The sequence below is a fragment of the Bos javanicus genome, chromosome 11 (genome assembly GCF_032452875.1).
Source record: "Bos javanicus breed banteng chromosome 11, ARS-OSU_banteng_1.0, whole genome shotgun sequence".
In the NCBI taxonomy this organism is placed as follows: Eukaryota; Metazoa; Chordata; class Mammalia; order Artiodactyla; family Bovidae; genus Bos; species Bos javanicus.
Window position 1 is genome coordinate 1049536 of NC_083878.1, and position 17134 is coordinate 1066669.

General features: G+C 49.0%; 2 long non-coding RNA genes across 2 annotated transcripts in view; both read left to right on the top strand.

Moving 5' to 3' along the window:
- The first annotated feature begins 1643 nt into the window (after positions 1–1643).
- Positions 1644–17134, top strand: part of LOC133256648 (uncharacterized) — a 195123-nt gene continuing 179632 nt past the window's right edge. Inside the window, exon 1 of the long non-coding RNA XR_009739254.1 lies at positions 1644–2191. This is a non-coding gene — a long non-coding RNA (uncharacterized LOC133256648). The remainder of the gene's footprint in view (positions 2192–17134) is intronic.
- The window catches only part of LOC133256647 (uncharacterized), a 62264-nt gene continuing 47327 nt past the window's right edge, over positions 2198–17134 (top strand). Inside the window, exon 1 of the long non-coding RNA XR_009739251.1 lies at positions 2198–2413. This is a non-coding gene — a long non-coding RNA (uncharacterized LOC133256647). The remainder of the gene's footprint in view (positions 2414–17134) is intronic.

Sequence of the window (17134 nt, forward strand, 5' to 3'; positions counted from 1 at the left end):
TGACCTCACCCTGTGGTGCCTTAAATGGCTGCTATGGGAGGAGATCTTGCCCTAGAAGTTTCTGGAAGACCTCCCTGAAACAGTGTTGCTAAGGAAGAAACCACTGGTAAAATGATGCACTTCTGGCAGGAGGGTGTGGCTGCCCCTCAGAGCCTACATTTCCCAACTATTTTAGATTTCTTTAATTCATTTCTGGTAGTTTTTTCCAATTAATAATTTCTCAATTCCCCCAGGGATTAATGAGTTGACCTAATACAGTCTTCATAATGGACTTCCCTGGTGGCTCAGATGGTAAAGCGTCTGCCTACAATGTGGGAGATCTGGGTTCAATCCCTGGGTCGGGAAGAGCTCCTGGAGAAGGCAATGGCAACCTACTCCAGCACTCTTGCCTGGAAAAACCCATGGACGGAGGAGCCTGATAGGCTACAGTCCATGGGGTCGCAAAGAGTCAGACAGGACTGAGTGACTTCACTTTCACTTTCAGCTTTCATAATGGAAGGCTGGCTTTCCCTGTACAGACCCCTGCACCACAGCCTGCATCCGGGGCTGCTGGCCTCATGGCCTGAGGTGGGTCCCTTTGGGACAGGCTGCTCATGGGCCCACCACCCCACCCTTGTTTCCACTCCCCTTGAAGAAAACACACTACGATGCATTGTACAACAAAGCTGTTCTGAAATTCTGGAAAACCAACAGGCTTTGCACACTCCTGGAAAAAAACAAAAAACCAACCCCCCCAAAACTGCCAGAAATAAGAATATTTGGTCAATTCAATAATATACTGCAACTTTCACAGGGACTTCAAAGCACTTGGTGTTGTCTGATAGAAAAATTTTAACAGCCCTGATGGTTCTGTTAAAAGAACTGAGATCTAGAATAACAAACAAGTATTACTTCTGTGGTGGTTCAGTGGTAAAGAATCCACCTGCCAATGCAGAAGATGCAGGTTCAATCCCTTAGTTGGGAAGATACCCTGGAGGAGGAAATGGCAGCCCACTCCAGTATTCTTGCCTGGGAAGTCTCATGGACAGAGGAGCCTGGCAGGCTACTGGGGTTGCAAAGGGTCAGACTTGACTTAGCAACTAGAGAATAACAATAACAATTATTGCTCTAAGACGAATCTGACTCTAAATGGAGACTGGGTGTCCTGACCCCTCCAGGGTGAGGGGCAAAACGATGCAGCTTGCTCAAGTCTTCTGTCCCCTTCCAAAACAGTATTTCCTCATTTGCTCTCTATGCTTCAGGGGTATCACAGTGTGGGCTGCACAGCAGCAGGTACTAAGTCAGAAAGGGTGAAGGTTCCCCGTGTTCACCCGTGGCCTTGTGTGGGTCATGCTCCAGAAACCAGGACGGGCCTGATGCAACCACAGCCACCCTTCTTGGTGGCTCAGTCTGCTTAACATCATGTGGATTTTGCTCTTCCGTTGATTCTCATAATTTAAAAATGTGGGAAGCTGTGGAAGGCTGCCCCACCCCTGGGGATCATTCCAAAGAAAACTGGGAGGTAAGGCTCGCCTCAGTCCTTGCATGCAGACGTCCGTCAACGGTTTGTACAGTTTCCAGGCTTCTGCTTTCATTTCATTCCTTGGGACTTGAATATTCAAATCTGGCATATTCTTGAAGCCTGAGAGATGGATTTAGAAGAGATTTTGTTTAAGTCACTTGATCCTAAAAACAGGGCACACCCTTCTTAATAAATAACTTTGAAGAAATTGTGGTTATAGATCCTGTGATTAGTTTGGTAGAGGAAGATGTGCAGGAATAAACACAGTGAAATCATGAGGGCAAAGTAATGTCCTCAAAGAATGAGATATTTCTCATTTTTCTCTACGTCCCTGAAATGTCCTGAAAAAGCAAGCATTCAGGGCAGGAGCTTTGCAATCAGTTACAAAACGTCAGTGTCTATTGAAGAAGGTTCAAATGCATGGAAGCCTCATGCATTTTTCTTTTTTTTTGGCCGTTCCTAGACCTCCTAAATAAGGCATTTTTCCCTAGAGTAGGCTCCCGGGCAGCATGTCAGGGCAGTGGCTGAGTCTGCTTGCCGGGGGTCAGGAAGGCTGTTCTTCCAGGAAGGGCTGCAGAGACCCTGGGAACAGGACTAGGCTGCTCACAAGTATGAAGAGAATGTCGGGAGAGGAAGTGGTGGCTGTGAGTCAGCATGAGTCATCTCGTTCCAATGAGAATGAAGACTGAGGTGTGCGCCTTTTTTTTCTCTCTCTCACTTTTTAAATTTTTTTTATTTTTTTGAGTCTCAATCGTGTGGACATCACTGGGAATGGAGGGAAATAACTGACTGAATGGTCGTTGCTTTTAAGTTTCAAACCGACATTCCAGGCGGGTTGTGTCTGAGCCAGCCTCGGGCTTTCAGACCTTCACAGCCTGGTCCTGAGAAGGTAGAGCTCTCAGCTTCTCCCTGGTGAGTATGTTTCTGTCACTTTCTTGCTCATTTCTGCAGTTTGTCTCAAGAATCTCAGCTCCAGGAGCTTGGCTGAGGGGTCTTGGAGTGGATGCTGTGTTTTGTTCAGATTTTGAAGACCTCTGACTTTAGAAGTTGGCTTCTCAGCGCCCTCACCCCGCTAGCTACTGTTTGTGAGCCTGATGGTTTGCAGAAATTTCTTAGCCTGTTAATTGTGAGCGTGTGTATTACGGAGAAGCCGGTGGTGCTTGGCTGGTTTAAAAAAAGCTGTTTTAAGACTCCTCTCTAGAGCCAAAGGGAAATTCAGAGATGGAGGTGGGTGACCGTGCTAACCCAGGGGTGCTGAGGTTGGGCTGGCTTCCGCTTCTCAGGGGTGGAGGCAAGACAGCTTCTGAGCAATTTCTGGCCTCGTGGTCTGAGCTGCCCACTTTTGGTGCAAGGGTTACAATAAAGAGATAGAATTTTGACTTTTCTCTCTAAAAGCATGTGAATGATTCCAGGAGCTTATTGAATGTCTTTTGCCTTTCCTTAGCACTCAAAGTCACAAACGGTAGTAAAATCAGAAAGAAAATATTCAGGGGGCCGGGGGCAGCGGGGGCGGGGGTGTGAGGATGGGGTTGCTGAGTCGTTGAGGCTTGACTTGACCTTGATATGTGTTTCTCAAGCTGTTACTATTCTGATAAAGCTTCGCTTTACTGTCAAGTAATATACAGGAAACTTTTTTTTTTTCAAATGTCGTCTGGTTACTGTAAATGAAACGGTTAAAATGTCATAAATACCTTATGATAAACATTTTTCAAATTTGCTTAAAAATCTGCACATCAGTAAGCAGGGTATGACAGAGCTTTTTCAGTACAGTCATTTGAGTGCGTGGGCTTCCTGGGTTAATAATGAGTCAGCACCCGATTTCTCAAATTGGAGTGGCTGAGAGAATATTCTGTTTGCCCCCAACACAGCCCGGGGGCTGGCGGGCCCCCTCCTGGAGGGTGTGGCTGTTTGGTCTCCTCTCCTGTTTGGGTTGCCCATCTGGCTCCAGTCCCAGCTCTGTGCTGTGTGGCTGGGAGACCGCTTTGCTGAGGGGTCCTTGTGCAGGTTCATCTCTTCTGGTTGACGCTGAGGGGTTTGAGGGACGGCCATCATGGGATTGGTTGAGTATAGAGTTGGTGCAATTAAAAATCCAGAGTTTATGAAGGGTAGTGGTGGCCCAGGGCTGAAGCTGTATCTTGTGTCCTGTGATGTCACACTGGCCGAGGGACCCAGGGGGAGAGGCAGTCACCGCGTGAGTTTCAAAGCCCGTGTCGTGCAGGGGACAAGTAGCACAGGAAGACCGCTACATGTCTTCGCTTAAAAGCCAAGAGCAAGATTCTGAGGAAGAAAACCTCCCTCCAACTTTCCTCTTCTTATCTACAACAGGAGAAAAATATTAAAATTTTAAACAATAATCACTGGGCTGCAGGCTAGCTGCTCAAGGCCCCAGCGCAGGCCCTTTTGACTCCATCCTGCGCTAAGGTCTGTTGGCCGCGCAGGGCTGGTTTCTGATGTTCTGATGACTATAGGTGGCGGGTCCATATTCTTTGGATCGCAGGCCCTGTATAACCCTCAAGGCTATAACCCTCAAGCAAGGCTCTCGGGCTTCCAGACCATGTGTGACTCCACTCGTTTCAGTGGGTGGTCGGGAGGACTCAGAGAACCAAGTGTGTACAAGAGGGTCTGGGCTCAGCAGCACACGTGTGCTGAGTCCTTAAGTCACGTCCGACTCTTTGTAACCCCACAGACTAGCCCGCCAGGCTTCTCTATGCATGGGATTCTCCAGGCAAGAATACTGGGGTGGGTTGCCATTTCCTCCTCCAGGGGATCTTCCCAACCCAGGGATCAAACTCGATCTCCTGCCTCTCTCCCATTGGCAGGCAGATTCTTTACCATTGAGCCACCTGGGAAACCCTTGGACTCGGCAGGGACCCCCTCAATGTTAGCTCTACTGCCTTCCCGTCTTACCTGGACTCTGAAGGGATCTGGGCTTACAGCTCCTGAGTTTAGTGCCTCAACCTTTTCAAGCAAGATCCTGCGATTTCCAGTGGAATGAGCCTTGTTCCAAGGCTGAGTCACAGCCATACAAGTGTCAACGCAGGGGCTCAGCCAGGCAGGCGACAGGGGTTTCTAATGTGGGAGATTTGCCCAGCATCTCTTTCTTGGTGAGTAATCTTTGTAAGTGCTCAGACAAATGCCATCTTTGTGGAGAGAAGAGCCCATAAGAGTAGAAATGCCTTAGGCAGTGCCTCTGTGTCCCGTGGCCACCAGTCCTCTCTGTGGTTCACATTTCAGAGATTGCACCAGGCATCAGACATGTGTTTATCCCTGGGTCCTGTGTCTTTAAATCCTCCTGGCTTTGGGGTGGCTGCTTTTATCCTAGACATTGATTATGTTCTGTCGTGTGGAAGTCAGGCAGTCGTATGGATGCTGGAGGTCCACGGTCTCTCACCCACGAGACAGAAGCCTATGGTGAACTGCTGTCATCACTTCTGTAATCAGAAGAAAGAGTCATTTAGGAAGGTCTGAAATAAAGCCGCGGATAGGTCTGAAAAGAGAGCATTTCTGAATGTGATTTGCTGCTTTATCATCTTTTTCTAGGGCTTCCCTGGAGGCTCAGTGGTAAAGAAACTGCCTGTCAATACAGGAGACCCAGGTTCAATCCCTGGGTCCGGAAAATACCCTGGAGAAGGGAATGGCAACCCACTCCAGTATTCTTGCCTGGGAGATCCCACGGACAGAGGATCCTGGCGGGCTACAGTCCATGGAGTCCCAGAGAGTCAGACATGACTGAGCAACTGAACAATAGCTACATCTTTTTCTAACTACCCAAAGGTGCTGAGTCTAAGTGTGAATGCGGGTAGGGATGAAGAGAGAGAAATATTCTATAATAGAAACTTCAGATGTTTTAAAAGCACATCTTTGGCAAAAAGAAAACGCTGAGAGTTTGATGACATTTGGCAAGTCGCCCTGCGCCCTCTGGTCATGGTGCCCTCAGCCTGAGGACTGGCCTAAGGCTTGCTGCCTAGGTTCCCCCTTCTCTGCTCCTAGTCAACATCCCAACCAGGGTTCTCATTATCCCTTGCAATGAGGTTTCCAAGGCACCTGAGAGGTGGCCCCCCAAACCCTCGATGTTTGGCAATCTGAGCTAGTTTTTTAACTTACTCGTGTCCTATCTTCATCACCATGAAATGCAAATATCATAGCACCAGTCTCATGGGGCCTTGTAAAGATCAGTGGTAATTAGCACACAAGTTACAAGGAGACTCAGTAGCCATCACGTACACATTCACTGATTCAGAAATGTATTCACACACCTTTCCATCTCTCCCTGGGCCCTGAACCCTGTGAATCCATAAAGAACTGGCTCTGATGCCCCTGAAGTGAGATCCTGTCTGTGTCATCCATAATATGACACGTTCTGTATTTGCAGGACATTTCTTGATTGGTGAGTGGGAAAGTCTTTTTGGTTCTCTCCAGGAACACTGAGGTTCTAGATGTCATGACCATCATCATCATCCTTGTCCTTAACATTATCACAGAGACAGCAGCTCTAATTTTATTCTGCCCAACCACGTGGTAATAATAGTAACTGTCTGTATATTACCTTTAACCCCCTTCTCCCAAATCCCACACGTACCCACCCTAGAAGACAGAAAGGAGGGCCGCTTTCCTCTACTCACTGGAGATCCAGGATTCTCAGGCAGGTGTATCAGGCAGAGCAGTTTCCTTCAAGGAGTGCGTTGGTGATGGGAGAGCCCCTCGCCCCCACCAGGAGAGCAGAGTCAGGAAAATAAGGAGACTAGGAGGATTCTGAGCATCATCCAACCAGACTCAGGCCACAAGCCAGAAAACTCATGACCACTGAACCTAGACCTGCCCCCAGGGTGGAAGCAACTGGATTCTGTACCCATGCTTCCTGTCTTAAAGTCGGCTACAGTCAACTTCTGGTTGTTTGAAAATCATCATAGTATATGGAGCTGACTCATATTGAAAATATTAAGTAAGATACACTTAAAACTAAAACACAGGGGAACATAATATGTCCTTGCCTTGTCGATTCTGGAGACGTTCAAGATCAGACAGTGTCTCAAAAGTCAGATCTTTACATTCCTTCTGCAGGGATCCAGAAGTCCCAAGTGTGTCCCTGTGCTGTCTCTGCCCTCCTAGGAATGGCCCCATCAAAGTAAGATGCCAGGTGCTCTGTGCATCTCCTGTCTGAGTTCAGGCTCTGCATCCTGGGCTCTGGCTCCAGTGTGTCAGTCAGTCTTAAGTGGTGTCACTTTGTGGACAGTTTTCCCCCTGCAGCCGCTTCTGCCATAATCAAGAGGACCTCTACCCAGCGCCTTGGGGTGGGGCAGTGCTGTGCTTGGCTCAGCGCTGCGGGGCAGAATTTGGGCTCCTACCAGACTCAAGAGGACAGTTCTGGGGAGACCACAGAGCTCAGGCAAGGTGGAGCCAACAACAGATCAGAAGGAAGTCGAGGCCACAGAAAGGAGGGGTGGGGTGGGGGGAGGCTTGACTGGTCTCAGAGGATTCCTCTGATTTAAAAAAAAAAACCAGACAACTGGTTTTATTGCCCCTTGTGTAATCAGAAAAGCTAATGGTGAGGGCGAATCTCATCCACTGCAGTTTTCTTGCTTATCTTTTGCTTTCGGGATTGGTTATTCTGCAAGGGAAGGCTTCTACTGCAGGCACTTTTAGCCCTTCTAGCCACCCTGTCCTTTCACAAAAGTATCATACTTAAAATTTTAGAATTTTTAATAATGGCTGAAATGTTCTCATTGGACAAATCCTTCATAGAGTGTGAGAGGGAGAGTTTCTATCAGTTCAGCTAGATATAAAGTGAAACTATCAAATAGCAGGGCATCCAGCAAGTGTTTAGGTTTCCTTTCTCTTTGAAAAAGATAAAGCAGGTTGTCTGTCCAGGGTGAAGGCCAAAAGACAGTTCATTCATCTTTCTTCTCTGCCATCCTCAGCAGCTTTTCCTTGAAATTGCCTCATGGTTTTATGAAGGCTGCTGGATCTCCTGCCATCACCTCTTCATTCCATACAGGAGGAAGAAGGGACAATGAGGGAAAACAGCTAAGAACCCTGGATGTCAAGCTCCTTTAAAGAGCCTTCCTAGAACCCCCAACTAACCCTTTCTGCCTAAATCTTTCACTAGCCTCCTCTCTGGAGAGGATCCTAGGAATTTTTTTTTTCTTAAACTGGGCACATTGCTGACCCTGACATTGCTCTCACTGGAGGTATCAGGAGGGGAGTACAAAGAGACTGGTTTCCAGAGCTTTGAACAACTGGAGGAGACATTCAAAGGGACAGAAATCCCTTTGATTTTTGTGTTATATCTAAATAGAACTTCTTTTCATTCATGCATTTAGCAAATATTTCTCTTTTATCCATTAAAGTAATGAAAATCTGAGTACTGTTTTGTTTATGGAGTGTTTACTGGGCAGCAGGCCCAGTTCTGGATGCATTGTATATATGACCTCACTTAGTCCTCACAGAAGTGTGCGCAGAGTCCATCAGGTATCGTCCCCATTGTCCAAATGAGGAACCTGGGATCCAGAGGGGTTTAGGAAGATGAGTAAGACCACACTGAGCTTGGCTTTGAAACCAACCATCTGGTTCTTCGACCCAGAGATGTGAACAGGCAGACAAGCTCTCACCTATCATATCTTTCTGATGAAACAGACATAAATAAATCCAGGAACATCAGGAGGTTGCGGGTGCCCCAGGAGACTGGCCCAGAGAGATGGGGAGCTCTCATCTCCGGCACTGCAGAATCAGGGCCGAGCTGAGCCTTCTGCACCCCGCCTCCCCCAGGGGACACACCAAGAATCTCAGCTATGTCTGGGCTCATGACTCACCCCTTTCCTTGCAGCCAGCTCTTCCCAACTTGGACCGGCTCCCAAGTCAGGACCACGCCCTTCCAATCCCGGAGCTGTAGCAAGGAAACTGCCCAGATCCAGCTTCAAAGGCTGGGCGGGGTTCCAGGGAAGAATAGAATGACTGAAGCAGAAGAGGCAGGGCTCCGAGGGCTTGCAAGTTATTCACACCACTCAATCTGGCCTTCTTGGCTCCACACAGCCGCCTGCTACCTAGTGACACAGTCGGGGCGATGGGATGCCTGGGGGCAGGAGGGGTTTGGGGGAGGGGAAATATTTGCTGTTAGCACACCTTGGGCCTGCCCTGGGCCAGGAAGACCCCCTGGACAGAGGAGCCTGGTGGGCTATAGTCCATGGAGTTGTAGAGAGTGGGATACAACTGAAGCAAGTAACACACACCTGGGAGCTCAGGCCCCTCCTGTGCTCTGCTCACTCGGCACCTTCTCGGGGCCTTCCTCTTTCAGCTCCTGACGCAAGGTGGCCAGTGGAAGGCACAGTTTGTAAGCTCATGGCCTTATTTTCTGTGTGTCCAATGCAGAGGAAGGCCTGGGAGGGTCTTGTCATGGAGACTGTAGGCCAGTCCTGATTGGGGGAATGGTTTCTGGACTGGGGTGATCCCCTGGATTGTGAGTGGTCCTCTAAATTGTAGGTGGTCCTTTGGAGTGTGGAGGATCCCTGGACTGTGGGCCGTCCCCGGGACTGTGGGAGATCCTCTGGACTGCGGGTGGCCCTCTAGACTGTGAGTGGTCCTCTTGACTATGCGTGACCCACAGCAGTGCCTCTGAGGGTGGCCAGTGGGTCTGGCCTGTTGTGTGTGGTTGGTGAGGCTCACTTCAGTTCTGGAAGTGACCGTGTGGGTTTTCAGATAAGGATTCTCACAGCAGAGTCATTTGCTTGTGCTCATTTTTACTTCCCCATTCCTCATTCTCCCTGTAACTGCACCACTTGTGCAGAGAATTTGTCCAGTGGGTATGGGTTTCAGTCTCTAATGCTAAGGTATCAAAGCTAGTGTGTGTGTGTGTGTGTGTTGCTCAGTTGTGTCTGACTCTGCCATGCCATGGACTGTAGCCTGCCAGGCTCCTCTGTCAGTGGAATTCTCCAGGCAAGAATACCTAAGTGGGTTGCCATTATCTTCTCCAGGGGATCTTCCTGACCCAAGGATCAAACCTGGTTCTCCTGCATTACAGTTCAGGTCAGTCCCTCAGTCGTGTCTGACTCTTTGCGACCCCGTGGACTGCAGCACCCCAGGCTTCCCTGTCCATCACCAACTCGCAGAGCTTGCTCAAACTCATGTCCGTTGAGTCAGTGATGCCATCCACCCATCTCAGCCTCTGTCTTCCCCTTTTCCTCCTGCCTTCAATCTTTCCCAGCATCAGGGTCTTTTCCAATGAGTCAGCTCTTCAAATCAGGTGGCCAAAGCATTGGAGCTTCAGCATGAGTCTTTCCAGTGAATATTCAGGAATGATTTCCTTTACCATTGAGTGGTTTGATCTTGCAGTCCAAGGGATTCTCAAGAGTCTTCTCCAACACCAGTTCAAAAGCATTAATTCTTGAGCGCTCAGCTTCCTTTATAGTCCAACTCTCACATCCATACATGACTACTGGAAAAACCATACTGGAAAAACTTTGTGTCGGCCAAGTAATGTCTCTGCTTTTTAATATGCTATCTAGGTTGGTCAAAGCTTTTCTTCCAAGGAGCAAGGGTCTTTTAATTTCATGGCTGCAGTCACCATCTGCAGTGATTTTGGACCCCCCCCCAAACAAAGTCTCTCACTGTTTCCATTATTTCTCCATCTCTTGCCATGAAGTGATGGACTGGATACCATGATTTTCGTTTTCTGAATGTTGAGTTTTAAGCCAATTTTTTCACTCTCTTCTTTCACTTTCATCAAGAGGCTCTTTAGTTTCTTTGCTTTCTGCCATAAGGGTGGTGTCATCTGCAGTATCTGAGGTTATTGATGTTTCTTCCGGCAGTCTTGATTCCAGCTTGTACATCATCCAGCCTGGCATTTCACATGATGTACTCGGCATATAAGTTAAACAAGCAGGGTGACAGTATACAGCCTTGACGTACTCCTTTTCTGATTTGTAACCAGTCTGTTCTATGCCCAGTTCTAACTGTTGCTTCTTGACCTTCATACAGATTTCTCAGGAGGCAGGTAAGGTGGTCTGGTATTGCCATTTCTTTAAGAATTTTCCAGTTTGTGGTGATCCACACAGTCAAATGCATAGTCAATCAAGCAGAAGTAGATGTTTTTCAGGAACTCTCTTGCTTTTTTGATGATCCCATGTGAAATCTGATCTCTAGCTCCTCAGCCTTTTCTAAATCCAGCTTGATCATCTGGAAGTTCTTGGTTCACGTATTGTTGGAGCCTCACTTGGAGAATTTTGCGCATTATTTTGCTAGCATGTGAGATGAGTGCAATTGTGCGGTAGTCTGAGCATTCTTTGGCATTGCCTTTCTTTGGGATTGGAATGAAAACTGACCTTTTCCAGTCCTGTGGCCACTGATGAGTTTTCCAAATTTGCTGGCATATTGAGTGCAGCACTTTCACAGCATCGTCTTTTAGGACTTGAAATGGCTCAACTGGAATTCCATCACCTCCACTAGCTTTGTTCGTAGTGATGCTTCCTAAGGCCCACTTGACTTCACATTCCAGGATGTCTGGCTCTAGGTGAGTGATCGCACCATTGTGGTTATCTGGGTCATGAAGATCTTTTTGTACAGTTCCTCTGTGTATTCTTGCCACCTCTTCTTAATATCTTCTGCTTCTGTTAGGTCCATACCATTTCTGGGTCCTTTATTGTGCCGTTGCATTACGGCGTTTTCTTCAGCGTCTGAGCCACCAGGGAAGCCTATCTAAAGCTAGAACACTCCTTTATTCTCTAAATTACATCACAGTCTCTTGCAAGCTTATACTGCCCCTACTGCACCCCCTCAATCTGGCTGCTGGGGATTCAGATTCTTTCACTGGGGATCCTCGTTAGTCCTGGATCATCAAACAACCTAGGGGTCATGTGGTGCCAGAAGACGGGGCAGGGGCGGTATCTGGTGCGTGTGGTGGCCACCACAGCTGCCGCTTCAGCAGTGAAGGTGTGGAAGGGCTGAGGCCCCAGAGCTCCTCTGCATCCTGCTCCACCGAATAGGAGCCCGCATGACCTGGTGGTCTGTCCCGTGCCCACAGACCCGCTCGTTGGAGGTGTGCTACTTCTCCCACGGCCTGGTGTGAGCCCCTAAGCCTCCACAGCTGCCCTTGGCCACGTCTGATGGGAGTGCCGTCTGCCTGATCTGTCCTGCCCAGTGCCTGCTGCTGGACCACTCCTGACCTGGGCCTCTGTCTTGGCTTGGAGGGCCAGAAAGAGCAATGTTAACAGTGGAGGCGAAACCGGACACACTTGGGCCGCCCATGGGAGACCATGGTGTCCTCTGTGGCTTCCCAAACCCTCCAGAGCACACCATCCTGTATGCAACCCCAGCCACACGTGGCTAGTGTGACTGAGGAGCTGAGTTAAATTACTTTTTACCTCATTTCAATTAATTTAAAAGTGAGTGTATGTAGCTGCATGTAGCTAGTAGTTACCTTATTGGGTGGCACAGATGGACAGCTTGTTGTCCTAATCCGGGTTGAGGGTCAGGCCATCACCCCAAGAAAGGGTGTGGCCCTGGGGTGAAGGTTCAGAATGGGGCACCTTGTCTACTGGGGTCCCCAGAAGAGTGTGTGCCTCTCCCAGGTGGAGATACCTTCCGCCAAGAGGGTGGGCCAGGCAGGTGGAGATCCTGGACCTTGGTCCCCCGTGACCGTAAGCCTCAGTGTCCCCATCTCTGGGGGATAAACCCCCAAGCGACTCTCAGGGCCTGAAGGTCCCCAGGTGCGGGGTCTGTCTAGGAGGATGCCAGGGCTGGGCGCCTGGCACCCGGAACATTTCTGCCAGTGGTGTTGATGGCTTTTTCAAGGTTTAGGGGCCTCAGCTGAGGAGCACACGGCCTGACCATCTATGTTTGTGGTATCTGATCATGAACTTTGCTCTTAGCAGACAGGCATCCTTAGTTGTGTTTGCGTAGAGCCATTTCAAGGACTAAGCAGATTGGCTTAAGGAAACCTCAAGTGTTCCTGTCACTGGCCTCCTCCACATCCTCCAAATGCATCTTCTGACTCTTTTTTTCCCCGCCACACAACTTGTGGGACCTTAGGTCCCTGACCAGGATTGAACTTGAGCCCACAGCATTGAAAATACTGAGTCCTAATCACTGGATGGCCAAGGAAATCCCTCTTTTGACTTTTTAAGAGCGAAGCATTAAGCTGTGTCCAATCATCACTGATAAGAAACACAAGCAGTGGGGAGATGAGCTGACCTTGGAAGACGGCAAGCCTTGGCCCTTTGGCCTTGCAGCTCTCAGCGCAGTACATGCTCACTCGGGCACAGATGATGTCATTGCTCATGTGTGGGATTGTGGGCTGAGACAGACTACCGTTCCTCCCCAAAAGCAACCCCAAAGTCCAAGATTTTGCTCCTGGCAGTTCCCCCAAGCCCAGGGCCCTTTGCTTTTGTTTCTTGGACCATGTGTCAGCAGGGAGGCCACTGAGCACTGTGACGAAGCTGCTGCTGGAGCTGAAATTCTGCCTAATCTGTGACTCACTGCCTGGTAAGTCATTTGCACCTCCTGGCCTGTTTCCTAATCCTTGAAATGGGAACATGGGAGCAATGGCCACAGAGGATTGTTTTGAGGATGAAAGATTCTTCATGAAAAATCCTTAGAAACGTGCCACAAATAGTAAGTGTTCTGTAGAATTAGCGGTTACTGTTAGAACTGATACCTTTTTGCCGTTCACTGTTTTTGTTATGTTTTTAAATTGAGGCACAGATGATGAATATGTCATTTACTCCTGACTTTTCTCTGGGGCCCAGATCTCTACCCCTACAGTGGGGGTGGAAACACACTGCTTGTGTGTTTCTTATCAATAATGATAAGATAAGCATCAAGCATCACAGCTTGGTGCTTCTGTTTTAAAAAGTCAAAAGACCTCCACCACTTGGCATCTGAAGAAGTCTGCAGGCTTTTCCTCCAGGCCCAAGGGTCAGTGTGGCTTCCACCAGGAGACGGAGATTCAACTGTCCATCCTATGTTTTTTGTTTTAATTTTTCTTTTATATTGGGCCATAGCTGATTAAGCCTGGCGTGCCGCAGTTCACGGAGAAGGCAATGGCACCCCACTCCAGTACTCTTGCCTGGAAAATCCCATGGACGGAGGAGCCTGGTAGGCTTCAGTCCATGGGGTCACTAGGAGTCATACACGACTGAACGACTTCACTTTCACTTTTCACTTTCATGCATCGGAGAAGGAAATGGCAGCCCACTCCGGTGTTCTTGCCTGGAGAATCCCAGGGACGGGGGAGCCTGGTGGGCTGCCGTCTATGGGGTCGCACAGAGTCGGACACGACTGAAGCAACTTAGCAGCAGCAGCAGCAGCTGCCCCTGAAGCCACTGTCATAGCCAGGATAGTAATTATGGTCGTAATTCAACACACGCCTTAGCATCCACTGATGAATTATTTTGTCCCCCAAACTGCTGAATTATAACTCGAGCCCCAGCTTCTTCCACGCCAGAGCCCTTCCAATGGCGTGGACAGTGGCACTTGCGTCCAAGCTCTTCCTGCTCCCCGTGGTTCCTGAAATGTGCAATGTCCTCTTCACGGCACGGCCTGCAGTTCTCGGACGCCCCTCTTCACAGAGGCCCCACACCCTGCCTGCTGGGCTGAAGGTTTAGGCCACACGCTCATCTGTTGGGCCCAGAGTCAGCCACCACCCCGCCTCTTTGTGGGGATCTGTCTAAAGCCACATCTCTCTCATTTTGCATTTTTGATGGAAACTTGCTTTTGACTTTTTTAAACAGAAGTAAAATTTTACATTTTCCTTTGTTTGATCTTCTAGATTTGATCTGCATATCCTCTAGTTAAAATGTAAAGCTTCTCCTCACCAGCTATCTCTTACACACGGTAGCGTATATGTCGATGCTGATTTCTCCGTTCGTCCCACTCTTTCCTTCCCCCGCTGTCCACAAGTTTGTTCTCTATATCTGTGTCTCCATTCCTTCCCTGCAAATAGGTTGATCAATACAATTTTTTTTTTTTTTAGATTACAGGGAGCCCAGCCTGGTGCTCTATGACGACCTAGAGAGGTAGGGGAGGGAAGCGATATATGTATAATGGCTGATATATGTATTATGGCTGATGTGCCTTGTTATATGGCAGAAACCAACATTTTTTTTCTTCCAATTAAAAAAAAAACTTTTTTAATGCAAAGCTCTGCATCATTGGCCAGTTGGAGGGGTATCCATTTTATAAATTGACTGGAAGGTCTTTTGACTTAGGGGAGACCTAGAGCAGAGGCCTGTAGCACTCCACTGGTGATTGTCTTCGAGGCTACCAGCATCTAACACTCTGGGGCACCTCACAAAACACAAACAACTCACCTTGCAACACAAGTTTCAGTGATATGGATGAAAGGATGTGTGGCGTGATACCATCAGATGTGTGATGAGATCTTATAGACAGGTAGGGAGCGTAGCAATAATTTAGACACTCAGCCAGAATTCTGATGGGAGGTGGGTAGCCACCCTCTTTCTCTCCTGTTCTATTCTGTCTTTCCCCCATCCTCAGGCATGAGAAGCTTTTGGGAAGGGTAGCTGTGAATTAGATACTGGGGCTTCCTGGTGGCACTAGTGGTAAAGAATCTGCCTGCCAAAGCAGGAGATGCAAGGGATGCAGGTTCGATCCCTGGGTCGGGAAAATCCCCGGGAGGAGGAAATGGCAACCCACTCCAGTACTCTTGCCTGGGAAAGCCCGTGGACAGAGGAGCCTGGCAGGCTACAGTCAACGGGGTCACAAAGAGTTGGACACGACTAAGCACAAAATTAAATACTAGCAGTAAGTTACCTTAAACTCCTAGAACATTTGAACTCTTGCTTGTCAATGATCCCAGTTTTAGTTGTTTTACATAGATATCCTCCGAGTTTGTGGGCTGGATGCTTTTGATCCGCTTCAGATTTGACTTTCAAGTTGGAGCCACTGAGCCCAGTCTGACAGACCGGAGACTGTCTGTGTGTGGTCCCTTTGAAGTCCCAGAAGTGCCTGTTCAGGGTGAAGGTCTGTGGAGGGAGAGGTGAGACATAGAGTGAGTGCAGACTGCCACCCAGCAGCACAGAGGGTGACTGCAAACCCCGAGCTTCCCCCGGGGAAAGCGAGTCTCCCGGCTCTGCCTGCTGGCCCTGTGCTCACAGGCTGAGCCCACCACCAGCGAGCAGCTCGGTGGAACAGGGAAGTCACTAGAGAGGGGGTTTTATTTTCCAAGGGCACATCCAGATGAAAGCCTTTCAGGATCATTCAAGTACATTGTTTCCAAGAGAAGACAACTCTTTTGTAACCTCTTCCGGAGCATCTCTCCTGTGCGCAGGGAGTCTTGCTGTGCGCTCTGTGGTTGGTGAGTGGTAGGGGGCATCCTCCAATCACGGGCACCCAGAGGCTGGCTCCTGGAAAGGGGTCCTTAGGGGGCACTGACTTTCAGCCTGTGCTTCTTTCTCAACATCTCTTGAGATTTCCACATGTGTCCAGCTCTTTGCGACCCCATGGACTGGAGCCCGCCAGGCAAGAATACTGGAGTGGGTTGCCATTCCCTTTTCCAGGGGATCTTCCCAACCCAGGGATTGAACCATGTGTCTCCTGCATTGGCAGGCAGATTCTTTACTACTGAGTCACCAAGGAAGCCCCTGAGATGACCATATAGAATGTCGCTTTTAATCTACAAGTGTGGGAAATAGGGAATAGGGTTTCCAGCTTTAATTTATTTGAAGAAGCTTCAAAAATAAAACTGTATTAAAAAGCGTTCAGTGGAAAGCACGTTCCCACCGTGGTCTCTGATCCGGTTCCCTCTGACGCCCGCTCCACCACCCTATTCTTAGTTTCTTATGTATCTGCCAAGACTTTCTTTATGCAAATATAAAGCATGTAGTTGAATGAGTCCTTTCCTTTTCTTTCCTATTTTCCGCAAAAACTATCACAGTCATTTTTGACTGTGAAACCACTTTGTGTGTGGAGAGGATCGGCTTGTGGGTGCCAAGTTCGTGGTCCCGAGGTTAGGGCAGTCAAATCTCAGGGTTCAAGGGCGACTGGCCCAGAGTCCCTTTCTCCTGGTGTCCTGGCAGTAGGGCCGTGGGCTTGTCCAGGCGTCCAGGTGACAGATGGACAGGCCTTCACAGTCTAGGAAGTCATGTGTGCATGGGCCCTGGTCCCCAGTGAAGCCCCAAGAGGCAGAGGGGTGAGTTGCCATCGTCAGGAACAGGCGGTTCTAAGACGCATTCCCAGGGCTGCGTCTGCATCCCCCAAGGTGATGGTTCGGAAAGCGGCTGAGGGCCAGGAAGGAGAGACTCGACTCTGACAGGTGGTGCTTCCTGAGGGTCACAGGCCCCCACAGTCAATTTGACACCAAATTGTATTTCCAAAGCAGGCAGATGAGGAAACGGAGACTGCAGGTTCGAAAGAATTATCTCAGAATTCTTCTGAGCAAGTGTCCCTGCCTATTGAAAGTCACTGAGTTTTCGGTGGTGAAAGGCGTTTCAAGCAGCCTTGTCTGGCTTTCAGTGAGCACCTTCTCTGGGCCAGTGTCACACACGCTGTCATCGCTCCCCAGCTACCTCTTAAGGATGGTCCCCATTCCTCGGAGAGGAAGCAGCAGCTGAGTCACACAGCTGACAAGTGGAGGAGCCAGAGTCCCAGGCCAGCTGATCCCAAGGCCACGCCGGCTTCTCAGTG